Below are 8768 nucleotides of genomic sequence, written 5' to 3'. Positions count from 1 at the left end.
GTGACAGCATGCCCAGGAGACTACAGGCTGTCATTGAGGCTAAGGGCTGCCCGACTAAGTATTGATAGTTGTGTAAATATTGTCATACTAACAGTTCTCTGAATAATTGTTGGTTGATTGTAATTCATTACATACCTTTCTATAAAAGTTGTCTGATATTATCAAGATGAATTTGTTCTGACAGTTTAACTCTGAGTTCTTGTCATGTTTTATTACCATTTTCTAAACTATAGCGAATAAACTGTGAAACTATGAGAAATGTTGAATAAAGTTAGCTTTGACTGTATCTATTTACTAAATGAAGTTAACCAACATTATACATATTATTTTAATTTCTGTACCCAATATTTAAAAAATGTATTGGTAAATTAAAAAATATCGGTATCGGTACTCTGTATCGGCAAGTTCCAAAAATAAAAGTATCGGTATCGGGTGAGTACTGGAAAAAGTGGTATCGGTGCATCCCTAGTGGAAATAATTGTTGCAAATGGATAATATTGCCGTTTGACATGGTGGATGTCCAGTGCTTCCAGATCAATATAGCCTGTCAAAAATATCTGAGTTTGGCAGTAGAGTGCTGCAGGGATGACATCATTTTGTAGGCCAGCTCGGAAGTCATCATCACGCCTGACAAAGTATTGATAGTTGTGTAAATATTGTCATACTAACAGTTCTCTGAATAATTGTTGGTTGATTGTAATTCATTACATACCTTTCTATAAAAGTTGTCTGATATTATCAAGATGAATTTGTTCTGACAGTTTAACTCTGAGTTCTTGTCATGTTTTATTACCATTTTCTAAACTATAGCGAATAAACTGTGAAACTATGAGAAATGTTGAATAAAGTTAGCTTTGACTGTATCTATTTACTAAATGAAGTTAACCAACATTATACATATTATTTTAATTTCTGTACCCAATATTTAAAAAATGTATTGGTAAATTAAAAAATATCGGTATCGGTACTCTGTATCGGCAAGTTCCAAAAATAAAAGTATCGGTATCGGGCGAGTACTGGAAAAAGTGGTATCGGTGCATCCCTAGTGGAAATAATTGTTGCAAATGGATAATATTGCCGTTTGACATGGTGGATGTCCAGTGCTTCCAGATCAATATAGCCTGTCAAAAATATCTGAGTTTGGCAGTAGAGTGCTGCAGGGATGACATCATTTTGTAGGCCAGCTCGGAAGTTACCATCACCCTGGTTCCCTTTAAAAAATCACACAGGATTTTTCCACTGTCTTTTGGATTATTGCAGAAATTAATCTGTGACCAACAACAGTTTCTGAAAATCCATGAGAGGGGCATTACTGATGAATTTTTGTGTTGTAGAATACAACAGGAAAATATCTTAAGTTTGTGTTAACCATAGACCTTAATTCAGACATTTAACCGAAAAAACCCATTAAAAAAAAACAACAAAAATAAAAACATTACCTTTGGAACGATTGACCTAAAGTGCAGACAAGCCTACTTATTTCTGGGTTTTAAGGCTTGAAGCACACTTTTGGCCTCTTTTTTTCTGTGTGATGTTCAGAAGAAATGTATGTATATATATATATATATATATATATATACCATATAGTTCCAGTGCAATCATCTTACCTTTAAAATGTATTGTGTCATGCTTCATATCATTGTTTGATAGTTTTCATAGCAGTTTATGTGTCAGAATGTCTAGGACTAGGGTTGGGCGATGTCTACCAAATTGGAATCGGACGATGTCTACAGTAAAACATCGTGATGGACGATGACATCGGGGGGCGGGGTTAGGGGGTGTGCCCTAAGCGTGAATCCGTTTGCAGAAAGGCACGGAAGACAAATAAGGTGTGGTAGGTACTGCCGCTCCGTAGTATAGAGTACGTGTGATCGCGAATCTTGAAAGTGAAAGTGAAAGTAAAATGAGAGCGCGCATTCGAAAGCGGTTTCAATTCCCTGTATATTAGTAGCAGCTCTCTGATGGCCGCAATTTAAATACAGTATTACCCAACTATATAATTGCGAGAGAAAGTATTGAAATATTTTTTATCCTCCCATCTTGTAGGCTATTTATTCCCTTTAGGGTTTTCTTAGTACACTTAATTTCCTTTCCGAACACGGAATTGGAATGCGGCGGATTGCGGGGGGTATGAGGGGTATGGGGGCGGATCATGATGCCGGCTCAACATCGTGATGTCTGTCAGCCATCGGCGATGGACGATGGCATCGTCTATCGGCCCAACCCTATCTAGGACCATTAAAAATCTCTGCTCATCCTACAACAGTTAACTTCTTTATTTTCATGGAAATAAAAATTATCATGACTCATCTCTTCACTTTTAACAGCTCGTTGGCTACAATGAGAAGCCGGTGAACCTGCAGATGTTCATCGGGACAGCGGATGACCGTTATTTGAGGCCGCACGCATTCTACCAGGTTCACCGCATAACAGGAAAAACTGTCGCTACGGCAAGCCAGGAAATTATCATCACCAGCACAAAGGTTCTGGAGATTCCTCTCCTTCCTGAAAACAATATGTCTGCCAGGTACCTGCCAACAGCCCTTCATTTCAACATCAATCTAGATTCTCACTCTCACACACAGAAACATAAATACACATTTGTTTTTCTATCATGGTGAGGACTTTCCATTTGACTATTGTTTTTAATAATATTTTATATCCCCTAACCTGCCTATTTTTACTTATTCATTATTTAGTACAGAATGATAAAGTTATTGTCCTTGCAATGACTGTCAGCTGCTCACCACAATGTAGATTGTTTTAGGTAAAGAAATTTGGTCTCCGCAATTTAGTGAAATACGCACAAATGATATTTACTCTGGCCTACTGCTAAACCTAAGCCTAACAGAAAACTTTTGACATTATTGGATTTGGATTAAATATGAGTCTTTTAAATCATGAGAAACTCTTCACGTTTCATCACAAGTTGATTTTCTATGTTAGTAAAGACATTTTCAAAAATGTGTCATTCACAAGTAGAATGAAACCTTTACACACACATGAGCACTCTTTTATCACATATACACTACTGTCCAGGAGTTTGGGATCAGTAGGATTTTTTAAATATTTTAGAAAGGAGTCTTTTGTGCTCATCAAGCCTACATTTATATCTATTTTAATATATTTTAAGTCATTTATTAAAGTAATAAGTCATTTATCCCTGTGATGGCAAAACTGAATTTTCAGCATCATTACTCCAGTCTTCACTATTGCATGATCCTTCAGAAAACGTAAAATAAAGGAATTTTAAAAATCTTGCTGACCACAAACTTTTAAACAGTTTGTAAATTGCATTTATTTACAGTACAAAATACATTTACAAAAGTATGTGATTTATAACATGTAATTTCTGATTGAAAACATTAAAATCTGCCATTTTTAATAAGCACAGCTTAAACTTTGATTTCTGTGCCAGCTTTTAATGTACACTTAAATTGAAAATATACTGCTTTGTTATCAGTCATTTATTAACTCCATGAAAAGAGTATAAATCCAGAAAGTGAATAGAAAGACTTCGAGTGAATAGAAATCATTTAAGCAGTTTTGCTTGACAGAAAGGATGATGGAACTGTTATGCATACTTTTTTTCTGATGTGTTTCTCCTGCTGTGTTTGTCAGTATTGATTGTGCTGGAATCCTGAAGTTGAGGAACTCTGACATTGAGCTGAGGAAGGGAGAAACTGATTATAATTAACTGTCTAATGTGAATTACTCTTATCTGTATTTGTGGTTAAATAGCCCAGCGCTCAGCACAGGAGTTACCTCAGGTCGAGAAAGCCAGTATTAGCAGTTGCCCGGTGAGTGGAGGAGAGGAAATGGTCATCATTGGTTCCAACTTCTTCCCTGAGTCAAAGGTCATTTTTCTGGAGAAAGGTCCTGGTAAGAATCAATGGGGTTCAAGTGCTATTTTAGCTTCTTTTCTCATGTATTGGCTCTCATCATTTTTATTTAATATTTTTTAATTTTTCTAAGAGCATTTAAGTAAAAAGAAAATTATTAAATTCCATTATATTAACTTATATTTAAGAATCAAGTTATAATTAATTGTTATTCCAGGCAGACGATTTACATTTATATGGCCAGTTTCATATCTCTTGGGCCTTTTCTTCTCAGATATTTTTCTCACTTTATACATAATTTAAAGTCAAATCAATATTTCATATCCATTTGTTTATTTATTTAGTAAGTAGCTATGCACTAAGCTGGATGATGTACAGTCAACATGTCATTATATCAAAATCAACCCCTTTTAGGATGATATTAGATCCCTCCACTTAGTATCGTTACTTCCGTTTGGCTAGTAATAATTCCTTTTAGCAGGTTGCTGCAAGCACAGCTGGGTATGCACTACAAATGTCTTCATCAATCACTGTGAGCAAATATTGCCTCCTCACCTGTCTTACCCTCAAGGATCACAGTTATACCTGCACTAATCTCTGTCTTAGTGAAGCTAAAACAGCCTTATTCTTAAAAACGGCAAGATCAGGTGGTTTTTAGTTCAAATCTGTCTGGCTTTGGGAAACTGGAGCGATGGGTAAAATGTGAGGGAGTCTCGATTTCTCACTTCTAATTTGAGAGCGGAATTTGATTGTTTCTCGTCAAACCAGAGTGATTTATCTTCGCTTTATCAGCATCTTGACCTCCCACGGTTTCCCTTCTCTTCTGGGGACACTGTGCGTGTGTGTGTGTGTGTGTGTGTGTGTGTTTGTGTCGGAGCTGAGGGAGCACAGAGCCAAGGTGGAGTCAAGGGCCTGGAGTCCAGCAGTGAAGCCAAGGGATCCAGTGATGGACTGGTGATAGCCTCTGGCCTCGGGATTAAAGTGGCAACTGGCCTTAGCTCTGGGATGGTATGTTGGCAAACCCTGACTCCATGGTAAGAGATGGCACTCGCATGTGGCTCAGGGGCTCGGGCGTCGAACTCTGGTCTTTCAAATAAGATCTATATATATATATATATATATATATATATATATATATATATATACACCCACACAAATGCACTCTGCACACACCTACATCCACATTGCGCTCACTCCATAAACACATGTGCAAGTGCTATAATGTGCACACAAATACACACCCTCATTCCCTATGCTTATAAACTTGTCTGCCCCCCCTTCCCCATATGTTCTCTCTCTCTGTCCATGCACGCACAGAGGCTAGATTTATGGTTGGCCGTATTGTGGGGTGTCACTGTTGTTCTAGAGCTCACCTGTAGACCTTCGCATGTGCTGTAAGGATGACTCAGAGGTGAGCAGGGTTGCTCTGGCTGCAGGCGCACTGCTGATCACTCGCTGGATCCGAGACACAAAGCAAATAATAGCTTACTGTGTGTGCAAGACAAACTTTGTGTTTCCTTATCTAAAAAAATATTGATTTCACTAAAGCCTGTGTATATAATGGATTTTTAACATATTTTTGCACTATGATAGGTTGTCTTAAATAAAGCACATTATAATGCATTTTTTGTTTCGTAAAGGATTTTTTGTTCAACCAAAGCTGTATATTAAAATGCTTACCTATATATTGTTGCACCTTTAAAGAGTGTGATTTGTTATATATTGTTATATTGCCATCTGTACATGATTAATGTAATACAGAATTTTACAATTTAATCTTTTTGTAAGGCCACAGTCAGCTATTAATCAAGTACTTAATTTAAGTTATCAATCTGCCTTTCATGTCATTAAAATAAAAAATTTAATTGATTAAAATTTAAGTTTTAATGCACTATAACAGACGTACCCAAACGTTTTACTATGAATGTCCAAAAATCAAACTTAATTGAGTGCCTTGCTGCATTATATCCAATTATATTACATTTAAAAAAGAAAAAAGAAAAATGCTTTTAAGGTGTAACCATAAAAATCGAAATATTTCCATAGTCCATACAATACTTTTTGGTGGCTTTGTTTCTGCTGTGTTAGGTAAGACAGTGGTTGTGGGGGTTTTTTTCACTTTGGCTACTATGCTGATAAAAAAAACAAATATTACAAATATGCATTCTCTTTAGTCAATTAAATATTTGTCAATATGACTTGATTATATTTCTACAAATGGCAAGAAATCTAAAATGTGGTTTTGTCTGGTGTAGTTTATTATTATTCTTAACTGTAACACATACAACATATATTAGAAGGTGTCATACTAAATACCTTTAATACATTAAATACACAGGCTTAAATTAAAGTTTTACCACAAATTGTTCTCTGAAACTGTGTAGCTGTTTTTGAAAACAGGTGAAATACAATGTGAACTGCTCCAAGAAATGCATTTGGTGCCAGATGAACCTGAAACCAGCCTAATTATTCAGAGCTTCATTGAGATTAGTTGACTAGATTAAAGCAACCCACAGAGTAGTCCATTTGAAATGTATTTAGTTTTGAATGTTGCTAGTTACGTCTACCTGGCAGATGACTGAAGATCATTTGTTTCAGGTTACTCTTTCTCTCCCGTTCGACACACACGGCTGCCATGTGGCTGTCAGTCTGAAGCCTCAGCTTACAAGAGACTTTATTAGACTGACTTTTTGGGGTTAGTCTGTTTCATGATCCCCAACAGCGCTCTGTTTGTATGGACTTTTGTGATCCTTTGAGTCTCACTGTGAGCTGAAATAGACCTTTTACACTATGAACAGAGCCCTCAGAGACTGTCTGTCATCTCCAGCAGACGATCTCTCTTTTTACTTCCTTTTTTATGTATTTTTTCTCTCTCTCATTCACTCTCTTACTCTTTATAACGTCAGGCATGGTAGAAAATCAGTTTTTCCTTGACTCTTTCTCGTATCACTTGTGTGTGCTCGTTTAAATTATTCGATAAGCAACTCTTCTAACTCTTTCTCTCTCGTTCTTGCTCATTTTTTCCATTGCTCGTTTGTAAGTAATGAAACACAAGTTAGGACCAGCCTCAGATGAAGGCAATGAATGAAAGGCATTCTGGGAATACGAGTCTTGGCCTGCCTTGTGTGTGTGCCTGTGTGTGTTTCTAGTTTGAGACAATGACACACTGACTCACTCAATTGGAGTTTACACATGAACACCCAGGGCTGTTCTAACCCAACAAACTGACTCAGAGAAACACCCTTTGGTACTTACCTCTCCTCTAGTTGGCTCTCTGTAAAGTGGCAACCCCTCAAGGCATCCTGTATGGTGATAACCCATGTTTTTGTTGCATTGTATAAAAATGGAAAGTCCTGAGATGCTAGAACAAGTAGGGTGGAAATTTGGCTCTTATGTCTGGCCTTGAGCAGCCCTGGAGGAAAGTTCATATGTTTTCAAGCAGGAGCTTATCAGAGAGTGTCTATGTGATTTGTGAGAACATGTTCTGCAGATGTGTTTGATTGAAATTAAATATGTTTTTAATGGTGCATGCGGTAATATGACACTGGTCTTGTACTTTATACTGACCAAGCAGCCTCACATAAACTGTTGGTTACTGATGTCAAATACTGATGCCCTATTTGCAGTAAGCCATTAAATATGTTTTCAGAAAATTAAAAATGTGCAGTGACAGGGTTACTGAGAAAAAAAATTACTTTATTTTTGAATTGTACATGACAACATGCCACATTTAGATGCAGTATTATAATATTTTGAGACTCAAATTAAAATATAAGTAAGATCGCTGGCTAAAGTCTGGAGGAACACCTCAAGTTATATCCACAATTCACTCCAAACTATAGACAAAAGGCAAGTCATTTTGTGGACTGGCACAGAGCCGTCCATCTGAGAGGCTATTCTAGCAGTAAGGGACAAACCAGGACGTATGAGAGGAAGGGGACTGATAATTTTAGGTCTAATTTTGACAGATTACATCTAATTGGGTGATTTTTGTATCTACAGTAATTAGATGGATTGTGTCTTAATGGGTAGCCCATATGGTGGTCCTGAGACTTTGTAACTCATTTTTGATTTGCTGAATGGATAGATAGATATATAGTTAAGTAGACAAATGGTTCAGGTTTTTAATCACCTGGACAACCATAGAACTAGATAGCAAAGGTTGCACTGCCCCCATATTCAGAAGCTTACCAGGATAGTTTGCTGTGAAATCTTTGCTCATTTCTATAATGTAAACACAAGAGTAACTTTTATATTGTAAGTAATATTTCAAGATGATCACTTATTGGACTAAAGTATCTTAGGTTCACTTGATTTTCCATGCATATTTTTTTTAATAAATAATGTTAATATACTTTAGCATAAAAAATTGTTACAATGCAAGTATCAAATCAGAGACATGAGGCTTTTGTGGAATGTTTATTTGTACATCTCTCAATCATCGTGTTGTATTACATTATATGTTTTTCCCCTTACAAAAAGAAACTCCATAGCTTTGATCATAAATCTAAGCTTTTAAATCGAAATACAAGAATATGCATTTTGAGTATTTTGCTTATACTGATATAAAGATCTCATTGATTTACATGGTTTACAAGCTATCAGAACTTTTATTTACTTTTTGATCATATAAATATCGGCAACTGCAGCAAATCGAATATTTTTGCTGACTTTGGTCCTCTGGATAAAATTGAGGGGTTTTTTTTCTTCAAGTATGAGCTCCATTTTCTCTTATTTCATACACCATAAGCCTATGTATCAAATATGATACTTGACAAAAAACATGCATCTTTATGTTTTTTTAATATATTTATATGTAACTTTTGTTATTTCATAAGTCCGGCTTTACAGGGTTAAAACCCTTTTCCTCCTAGAGTCTACAAAAGATTCATTCATTTGTTTTGGTTACAGTGAGAGAATATAAAT

The 8768-nt window shown here is 36.1% G+C and overlaps 1 pseudogene; it reads left to right on the top strand.

Annotated features, from left to right (window-relative positions):
- LOC107755116 (nuclear factor of activated T-cells, cytoplasmic 3-like) overlaps positions 1-8768 on the top strand; it is a 94589-nt pseudogene that overhangs the window by 65540 nt on the left and 20281 nt on the right.

The sequence above is a fragment of the Sinocyclocheilus rhinocerous genome, unplaced genomic scaffold (assembly GCF_001515625.1).
Source record: "Sinocyclocheilus rhinocerous isolate Xijiao unplaced genomic scaffold, SAMN03320098_v1.1 scaffold591, whole genome shotgun sequence".
Lineage (NCBI taxonomy): Eukaryota > Metazoa > Chordata > Actinopteri > Cypriniformes > Cyprinidae > Sinocyclocheilus > Sinocyclocheilus rhinocerous.
The sequence above is the reverse complement of the archived record's forward strand: the minus strand, read 5'-3'. Positions and strand labels throughout refer to the sequence as shown.